The following is an 11146-nucleotide window of genomic DNA, read 5'->3' on the forward strand; positions in this document are numbered from 1 at the left end:
CTCACTAACTACTGGCAACCAGCTACACCTCACTAACAACTGGCACCCCAGCTACGTCTCACTAACAACTGGCAACCAGCTACACCTTACTAACAACTGGCAACCAGCTACACCTCACTAACAACTGGCACCCAGCTACTCCTCACTAACAACTGGCACCCAGCTACACCTCACTAACAACTGGCAACCAGCTACACCTCACTAACAACTGGCACCCCAGCTACACCTCACTAACAACTGGCACCCCAGCTACGTCACACTAACAACCAGCTACACCTTATTAACAACTGGCAACCAGCTACACCTCACTATCAACTGGAACCCCAGCTACGTCTCACTAACAACTGGCAACCAGCTACACCTCACTAACAACTGGCACCCAGCTACTCCTCACTAACAACTGGCACCCAGCTACACCTCACTAACAACTGGCAACCAGCTACACCTCACTAACAACTGGCACCCCAGCTACACCGATCTAACAACTGGCACCCCAGCTATGTCTCACTAACAACTGGCAACCAGCTACACCTTACTAACAACTGGCAACCAGCTACACCTCACTAACAACTGGCACCCAGCTACTCCTCACTAACAACTGGCACCCAGCTACATCTCACTAACAACTGGCAACCAGCTACACCTCACTAACAACTGGCACCCAGCTACTCCTCACTAAAAACTGGCACCCAGCTACACCTCACTAACAACTGGCACCCAGCTACACCTCACTAACAACTGGCAACCAGCTACACTTCACTAACAACTGGCACCCAGCTACTCCTCACTAACATCTGGCACCCAGCTACACCTCACTAACAACTGGCAACCAGCTACGCCTCACTAACAACTGGCAACCAGCTACACGTCACTAACAACTGGCAACCAGCTACACCTCACTAACAACTGGCACCCCAGCTACGTCTCACTAACAACTGGCACCCCAGCTACACCTCACTAACAACTGGCACCCCAGCTACGTCTCACTAACAACTGGCAACCAGCTATACCTTACTAACAACTGGCAACCAGCTACACCTCACTAACAACTGGCAACCAGCTACACCTCACTAACTACTGGCAACCAGCTACACCTCATTAACAACTGGCACCCCAGCTACGTCTCACTAACAACTGGCAACCAGCTACACCTTACTAACAACTGGCAAACAGCTACACCTCACTAACAACTGGCCCCCAGCTACTCCTCACTAACAACTGGCACCCAGCTACACCTCACTAACAACTGGGAACCAGCTACACCTCACTAACAACTGGCACCCAGCTACTCCTCATTAACAACTGGCACCCAGCTACACCTCACTAACAACTGGCACCCCAGCTACGTCTCACTAACAACTGGCAACCAGCTACACCTTACTAACAACTGGCAACCAGCTACACCTCACTAACAACTGGCAACCAGCTACACCTCACTAACTACTGGCAACCAGCTACACCTCACTAACAACTGGCACCCCAGCTACGTCTCACTAACAACTGGCAACCAGCTACACCTTACTAACAACTGGTAACCAGCTACACCTTACTAACAACTGGCACCCCAGCTACACCTTACTAACAACTGGCACCCCAGCTAAACCTCACTAACTGGCACCCCAGCTACGTCTCACTAACAACTGGCACCCCAGCTACGTCTCACTAACAACTGGCACCCAGCTACACCTCACTAACAACTGGCAACCAGCTACACCTCACTAACAACTGGCACCCAGCTACTCCTCATTAACAACTGGCACCCAGCTACACCTCACTAACAACTGGCACCCCAGCTACGTCTCACTAACAACTGGCAACCAGCTACACCTTTCTAACAACTGGCAACCAGCTACACCTCTTTAACAACTGGCAGCCAGCTACAACTCACTAACTACTGGCAACCAGCTACACCTCACTAACAACTGGCACCCCAGCTACGTCTCACTAACAACTGGCAACCAGCTACACCTTACTCACAACTGGCAACCAGCTACACCTCACTAACAACTGGCACCCAGCTACTCCTCACTAACAACTGGCACCCAGCTACACCTCACTAACAACTGGCAACCAGCTACACCTCACTAACAACTGGCACCCCAGCTACACCTCACTAACAACTGGCACCCCAGTTACGTCACACTAACAACCAGCTACACCTTATTAACAACTGGCAACCCGCTACACCTCACTATCAACTGGAACCCCAGCTACGTCTCACTAACAACTGGCAACCAGCTACACCTCACTAACAACTGGCACCCAGCTACTCCTCACTAACAACTGGCACCCAGCTACACCTCACTAACAACTGGCAACCAGCTACACCTCACTAACAACTGGCACCCCAGCTACACCGATCTAACAACTGGCACCCCAGCTATGTCTCACTAACAACTGGCAACCAGCTACACCTTACTAACAACTGGCAACCAGCTACAGCTCACTAACAACTGGCACCCAGCTACTCCTCACTAACAACTGGCACCCAGCTACATCTCACTAACAACTGGCAACCAGCTACACCTCACTAACAACTGGCACCCAGCTACTCCTCACTAAAAACTGGCACCCAGCTACACCTCACTAACTACTGGCACCCAGCTACACCTCACTAACAACTGGCAACCAGCTACACCTCACTAACAACTGGCACCCAGCTACTCCTCACTAACAACTGGCACCCAGCTACACCTCACTAACAACTGGCAACCAGCTACGCCTCACTAACAACTGGCAACCAGCTACACGTCACTAACAACTGGCAACCAGCTACACCTCACTAACAACTGGCACCCCAGCTACGTCTCACTAACAACTGGCACCCCAGCTACACCTCACTAACAACTGGCACCCCAGCTACGTCTCACTAACAACTGGCAACCAGCTATACCTTACTAACAACTGGCAACCAGCTACACCTCACTAACAACTGGCAACCAGCTACACCTCACTAACTACTGGCAACCAGCTACACCTCATTAACAACTGGCACCCCAGCTACGTCTCACTAACAACTGGCAACCAGCTACACCTTACTAACAACTGGCAAACAGCTACACCTCACTAACAACTGGCCCCCAGCTACTCCTCACTAACAACTGGCACCCAGCTACACCTCACTAACAACTGGCAACCAGCTACACCTCACTAACAACTGGCACCCCAGCTACACCTCACTAACAACTGGCACCCTAGCTACGTCACACTAACAACTGGCAACCAGCTACACCTTACTAACAACTGGCAACCAGCTACACCTCACTATCAACTGGAACCCCAGCTACGTCTCACTAACAACTGGCACCCAGCTACACCTCACTAACAACTGGCACCCAGCTACTCCTCACTAACAACTGGCACCCAGCTACACCTCACTAACAACTGGCAACCAGCTACACCTCACTAACAACTGGCACCCCAGCTACACCTCACTAACAACTGGCACCCCAGCTATGTCTCACTAACAACTGGCAACCAGCTACACCTTACTAAAAACTGGCAACCAGCTACACCTCACTAACAACTGGCACCCAGCTACTCCTCACTAACAACTGGCACCCAGCTACACCTCACTAACAACTGGCAACCAGCTACACCTTACTAACAACTGACAACCAGCTACACCTCACTAACAACTGGCACCCAGCTACTCCTCACTAACAACAGGCACCCAGCTATTCCTCACTAACAGCTGGCACCAAGCAACACCTCACTAACAACTGTCAACCAGCTACACCTCACTAACAACTGGCAACCAGCTACACCTCACTATCAACTGGAACCCCAGCTACACCTCACTATCAACTGGAACCCCAGCTACACCTCACTAACAACTGGCACTCCAGCTATACCTGACCAATAACTGGCACCCCAGCTACACCTCACTAACAACTGGCACCTCAGCTACGCCTCACTAACAACTGGCAACCCAGCTACACCTTACTAACAACTGGCAACCCAGCTACATCTCACTAACAACTGACACCCAGGAACATCTCACTAACAACTGGCAACCAGCTACACCTCACTAACAACTAGAACCCCAGCTACGCCTCACTAACAACTGGCAACCAGCTACACCTCACTAACAACTGGCACCCCAGCTACGTCTCACTAACAACTGGCACCCCAGATACCCCTGACTAATAACTGGCACCCAGCTACACCTTACTAACAACTCAACCAGCTACACCTCGCTAACAACTGGCAACCAGCTACACCTCACTATCAACTGGCACCCCAGCTACACCTCACTAACAACTGGCACTCCAGCTATACCTCACCAATAACTGGCACCCCAGCTACACCTCACTAACAACTGGTAACCAGCTATATCTCACTAACAACTGGCACCCCAGCTACACCTCACTAACAACTGGCCACCCAGCTACACCTCACTAACAAATGGCAACCCAGCTACGCCTCACTAACAACTGGCACCCCAGCTACGTCTCACTAACAACTGGCACACAGCTAAACCTCACTAACAACTGGCAACCAGCTACACCTCACTAACAACTGGCACCCCAGCTACGTCTCACTAACAACTGCCACCCAGCAAAACCTCACTAACAACTGGCAACCAGCTACACCTCACTAACAACTGGCACCCCAGCTACGTCTCATTAACAACTGGCACCCAGCTACACCTCACTAACAACTGGCAACCAGCTACACCTTACTAACAACTGGCAACCAGCTACGCCTCACTAACAACTGGCACCCAGCTACGCCTCACTAACAACTAGCACCCAGCTACACATCACTAACAACTGGTAACCAGCTACACCTCACTAACCACTGGCACCCCTGCTACGCCTCACTAACAAATGGCAACCCAGCTACGCCTCATTAACAACTGGCAACCCAGCTACGCCTCACTAACAACTGGCACCTAGCTACACCTCACTAACAACTGGCAACCAGCTAAACCTCACTAACAACTGGCACCCCAGCTACACCTCACTAACAATTGGCACCCTAGCTACGTCACACTAACAACTGGCAACCAGCTACACCTTACTAACAACTGGCAACCAGCTACACCTCACTATCAACTGGAACCCCAGCTACGTCTCACTAACAACTGGCACCCAGCTACACCTCACTAACAACTGGCACCCAGCTACTCCTCACTAACAACTGGCAACCCAGCTACACCTCACTAACAACTGGCAACCAGATATATCTCACTAACAACTGGCACCCCAGCTACACCTCACTAACAACTGGCACCCCAGCTACACCTCACTAACAACTGGCAACCCAGCTACACCTCACTAACAACTGGCAACCAGCTATATCTCACTAACAACTGGCACCCCAGCTACACCTCACTAACAACTGGCCACCCAGCTACACCTCACTAACAAATGGCAACCCAGCTATGCCTCACTAACAACTGGCACCAAGCTACACCTCACTAACAACTGGCACCCCAGCTACGTCTCACTAAAAACTGGCACCCAGCAACACCTCACTAACAACTGGCAACCAGCTACACCTCACTAACAACTGGCTCCCCAGCTACGCCTCACTAACAACTGGCAACCAGCTACACCTCACTAACAACTGGCACCCCAGCTACGTCTCACTAACAACTGGCACCCTAGCTACGTCACACTAACAACTGGCAACCAGCTACACCTTACTAACAACTGGCAACCAGCTACACCTCACTATCAACTGGAACCCCAGCTACGTCTCACTAACAACTGGCACCCAGCTACACCTCACTAACAACTGGCACCCAGCTACACCTCACTAACAACTGACAACCAGCTACACCTCACTAACAACTGGCACCCCAGCTACACCTCACTAACAACTGGCACCCCAGCAATGTCTCACTAACAACTGGCAACCAGCTACACCTTACTAACAACTGGCAACCAGCTACACCTCACTAACAACTGGCACCCAGCTACTCCTCACTAACAACTGGCACCCAGCTATTCCTCACTAACAGCTGGCACCAAGCAAAACCTCACTAACAACTGTCAACCAGCTACACCTCACTAACAACTGGCAACCAGCTACACCTTACTAACAACTGACAACCAGCTACACCTCACTATCAACTGGAACCCCAGCTACACCTCACTAACAACTGGCACTCCAGCTATACCTCACCAATAACTGGCACCCCAGCTACACCTCACTAACAACTGGCACCTCAGCTACGCCTCACTAACAACTGGCAACCCAGCTACACCTCACTAACAACTGGCAACCCAGCTACGCCTCATTAACAACTGGCACCCAGCTACACCTCACTAACAACTAGAACCCCAGCTACGTCTCACTAACAACTGACACCCAGGAACACCTCACTAACAACTGGCAACCAGCTACACCTCACTAACAACTGGCACCCCAGCTACGTCTCACTAACAACTGGCACCCCAGATACCCCTGACTAATAACTGGCACCCAGCTACACCTTACTAACAACTTAACCAGCTACACCTCGCTAATAACTGGCAACCAGCTACACCTCACTATCAACTGGCACCCCAGCTACACCTCACTAACAACTGGCACTCCAGCTATACCTCACCAATAACTGGCACCCCAGCTACACCTCACTAACAACTGGCAACCCAGCTACACCTCACTAACAACTGGCACCCCAGCTACACCTCACTAACAACTGGCCACCCAGCTACACATCACTAACAAATGGCAACCCAGCTACGCCTCACTAACAACTGGCACCCAGCTACACCTCACTAACAACTGGCACCCCAGCTACGTCTCACTAACAACTGGCACCCAGCAACACCTCACTAACAACTGGCAACCAGCTACACCTCACTAACAACTGCCACCCCAGCTACGTCTCATTAACAACTGGCACCCAGCTACACCTCACTAACAACTGGCAACCAGCTACACCTCACTAACAACTGGCAACCAGCTTCGCCCCACTAACAACTGGCACCCAGCTACACCTCACTAACAACTGGCACCCTAGCTACGTCACACTAACAAGTGGCAACCAGCTACACCTTACTAACAACTGGCAACCAGCTACACCTCACTATCAACTGGAACCCCAGCTACGTCTCACTAACAACTGGCACCCAGATACACCTCACTAACAACTGGCACCCAGCTACTCCTCACTAACAACTGGCACCCAGCTACACCTCACTAACAACTGGCAACCAGCTACACCTCGCAAACAACTGGCACCCCAGCTACACCTCACTAACAACTGGCACCCCAGCTATGTCTCACTAACAACTGGCAACCAGCTACAGCTTACTAACAACTGGCAACCAGCTACACCTCACTAACAACTGGCACCCAGCTACTCCTCACTAACAACTGGCACCCAGCTACACCTCACTAACAACTGGCAACCAGCTACACCTTACTAACAACTGACAACCAGCTACACCTCACTAACAACTGGCACCCAGCTACTCCTCACTAACAACAGGCACCCAGCTATTCCTCACTAACAGCTGGCACCAAGCAACACCTCACTAACAACTGTCAACCAGCTACACCTCACTAACAACTGGCAACCAGCTACACCTCACTATCAACTGGAACCCCAGCTACACCTCACTAACAACTGGCACTCCAGCTATACCTCACCAATAACTGGCACACGAGCTACACCTCACTAACAACTGGCACCTCAGCTATGCCTCACTAACAACTGGCAACCCAGCTACACCTCACTAACAACTGGCAACCCAGCTACGCCTCATTAACAACTGGCACCCATCTACACCTCACTAACAACTAGAACCCCAGCTACGTCTCACTAACAACTGACACCCAGGAACACCTCACTAACAACTGGCAACCAGCTACACCTTACTAACAACTGGCAACCAGCTACACCTCACTAAAAACTGGCACCCAGCTACTCCTCACTAACAACTGGCACCCAGCTACACCTCACTAACAACTGGCAACCAGCTACACCTTACTAACAACTGACAACCAGCTACACCTCACTAACAACTGGCACCCAGCTACTCCTCACTAACAACAGGCACCCAGCTACACCTCACTAACAACTGGCAACCAGCTACACCTCACTATCAACTGGAACCCCAGCTACACCTCACTAACAACTGGCACTCCAGCTATACCTCACCAATAACTGGCACCCCAGCTACACCTCACTAACAACTGGCACCTCAGCTACGCCTCACTAACAACTGGCAACCCAGCTACACCTCACTAACAACTGGCAACCCAGCTACGCCTCATTAACAACTGGCACCCAGCTACACCTCACTAACAACTAGAACCCCAGCTACGTCTCACTAACAACTGACACCCAGGAACACCTCACTAACAACTGGCAACCAGCTACACCTCACTAACAACTGGCACCCCAGCTACGTCTCACTAACAACTGGCACCCCAGATACCCCTGACTAATAACTGGCACCCAGCTACACCTTACTAACAACTCAACCAGCTACACCTCGCTAATAACTGGCAACCAGCTACACCTCACTATCAAATTGCACCCCAGCTACACCTCACTAACAACTGGCACTCCAGCTATACCTCACCAATAACTGGCACCCCAGCTACACCTCACTAACAACTGGCAACCCATCTACACCTCACTAACAACTGGTAACCAGCTATATCTCACTAACAACTGGCACCCCAGCTACACCTCACTAACAACTGGCCACCCAGCTACACATCACTAGCAAATAGCAACCCAGCTACGCCTCACTAACAACTGGCACCCAGCTACACCTCACTAACAACTGGCACCCCAGCTACGTCTCACTAACAACTGGCACCCAGCAACACCTCACTAACAACTGGCAACCAGCTACACCTCACTAACAACTGGCACCCCAGCTACGTCTCATTAACAACTGGCACCCAGCTACACCTCACTAACAACTGGCAACCAGCTACACCTCACTAACAACTGGCAACCAGCTTCGCCTCACTAACAACTGGCACCCAGCTACACCTCACTAACAACTGGCACCCTAGCTACGTCACACTAACAAGTGGCAACCAGCTACACCTTACTAACAACTGGCAACCAGCTACACCTCACTATCAACTGGAACCCCAGCTACGTCTCACTAACAACTGGCACCCAGCTACACCTCACTAACAACTGGCACCCAGCTACTCCTCACTAACAACTGGCACCCAGCTACACCTCACTAACAACTGGCAACCAGCTACACCTCACAAACAACTGGCACCCCAGCTACACCTCACTAACAACTGGCACCCCAGCTATGTCTCACTAACAACTGGCAACCAGCTACACCTTACTAACAACTGGCAACCAGCTACACCTCACTAACAACTGGCACCCAGCTACTCCTCACTAACAACTGGCACCCAGCTACACCTCACTAACAACTGGCAACCAGCTACACCTTACTAACAACTGACAACCAGCTACACCTCACTAACAACTGGCACTCCAGCTATACCTCACCAATAACTGGCACCCCAGCTACACCTCACTAACAACTGGTAACCAGCTATATCTCACTAACAACTGGCACCCCAGCTACACCTCACTAACAACTGGCCACCCAGCTACACCTCACTAACAAATGGCAACCCAGCTACGCCTCACTAACAACTGGCACCCCAGCTACGTATCACTAACAACTGGCACACAGCAAAACCTCACTAACAACTGGCAACCAGCTACACCTCACTAACAACAGGCACCCCAGCTACGTCTCACTAACAACTGCCACCCAGCAAAACCTCACTAACAACTGGCAACCAGCTACACCTCACTAACAACTGGCACCCCAGCTACGTCTCATTAACAACTGGCACCCAGCTACACCTCACTAACAACTGGCAACCAGCTACACCTTACTAACAACTGGCAACCAGCTACGCCTCACTAACAACTGGCACCCAGCTACGCCTCACTAACAACTAGCACCCAGCTACACATCACTAACAACTGGTAACCAGCTACACCTCACTAACCACTGGCACCCCTGCTACGCCTCACTAACAAATGGCAACCCAGCTACGCCTCATTAACAACTGGCAACCCAGCTACGCCTCACTAACAACTGGCACCTAGCTACACCTCACTAACAACTGGCAACCAGCTAAACCTCACTAACAACTGGCACCCCAGCTACACCTCACTAACAACTGGCACCCTAGCTACGTCACACTAACAACTGGCAACCAGCTACACCTTACTAACAACTGGCAACCAGCTACGCCTCACTATCAACTGGAACCCCAGCTACGTCTCACTAACAACTGGCACCCAGCTACACCTCACTAACAACTGGCACCCAGCTACTCCTCACTAACAACTGGCAACCCAGCTACACCTCACTAACAACTGGCAACCAGATATATCTCACTAACAACTGGCACCCCAGCTACACCTAACTAACAACTGGCACCCCAGCTACACCTCACTAACAACTGGCAACCCAGCTACACCTCACTAACAACTGGCAACCAGCTATATCTCACTAACAACTGGCACCCCAGCTACACCTCACTAACAACTGGCCACCCAGCTACACCTCACTAACAAATGGCAACCCAGCTATGCCTCACTAACAACTGGCACCAAGCTACACCTCACTAACAACTGGCACCCCAGCTACGTCTCACTAAAAACTGGCACCCAGCAACACCTCACTAACAACTGGCAACCAGCTACACCTCACTAACAACTGGCACCCCAGCTACGCCTCACTAACAACTGGCAACCAGCTACACCTCACTAACAACTGGCACCCCAGCTACGTCTCACTAACAACTGGCACCCTAGCTACGTCACACTAACAACTGGCAACCAGCTACACCTTACTAACAACTGGCAACCAGCTACACCTCACTATCAACTGGAACCCCAGCTACGTCTCACTAACAACTGGCACCCAGCTACACCTCACTAACAACTGGCACCCAGCTACACCTCACTAACAACTGACAACCAGCTACACCTCACTAACAACTGGCACCCCAGCTACACCTCACTAACAACTGGCACCCCAGCTATGTCTCACTAACAACTGGCAACCAGCTACACCTTACTAACAACTGGCAACCAGCTACACCTCACTAACAACTGGCACCCAGCTACTCCTCACTAACAACTGGCACCCAGCTACACCTCACTAACAACTGG

The sequence above is a fragment of the Rhinoderma darwinii genome, chromosome 2 (assembly GCF_050947455.1).
Source record: "Rhinoderma darwinii isolate aRhiDar2 chromosome 2, aRhiDar2.hap1, whole genome shotgun sequence".
In the NCBI taxonomy this organism is placed as follows: Eukaryota; Metazoa; Chordata; class Amphibia; order Anura; family Rhinodermatidae; genus Rhinoderma; species Rhinoderma darwinii.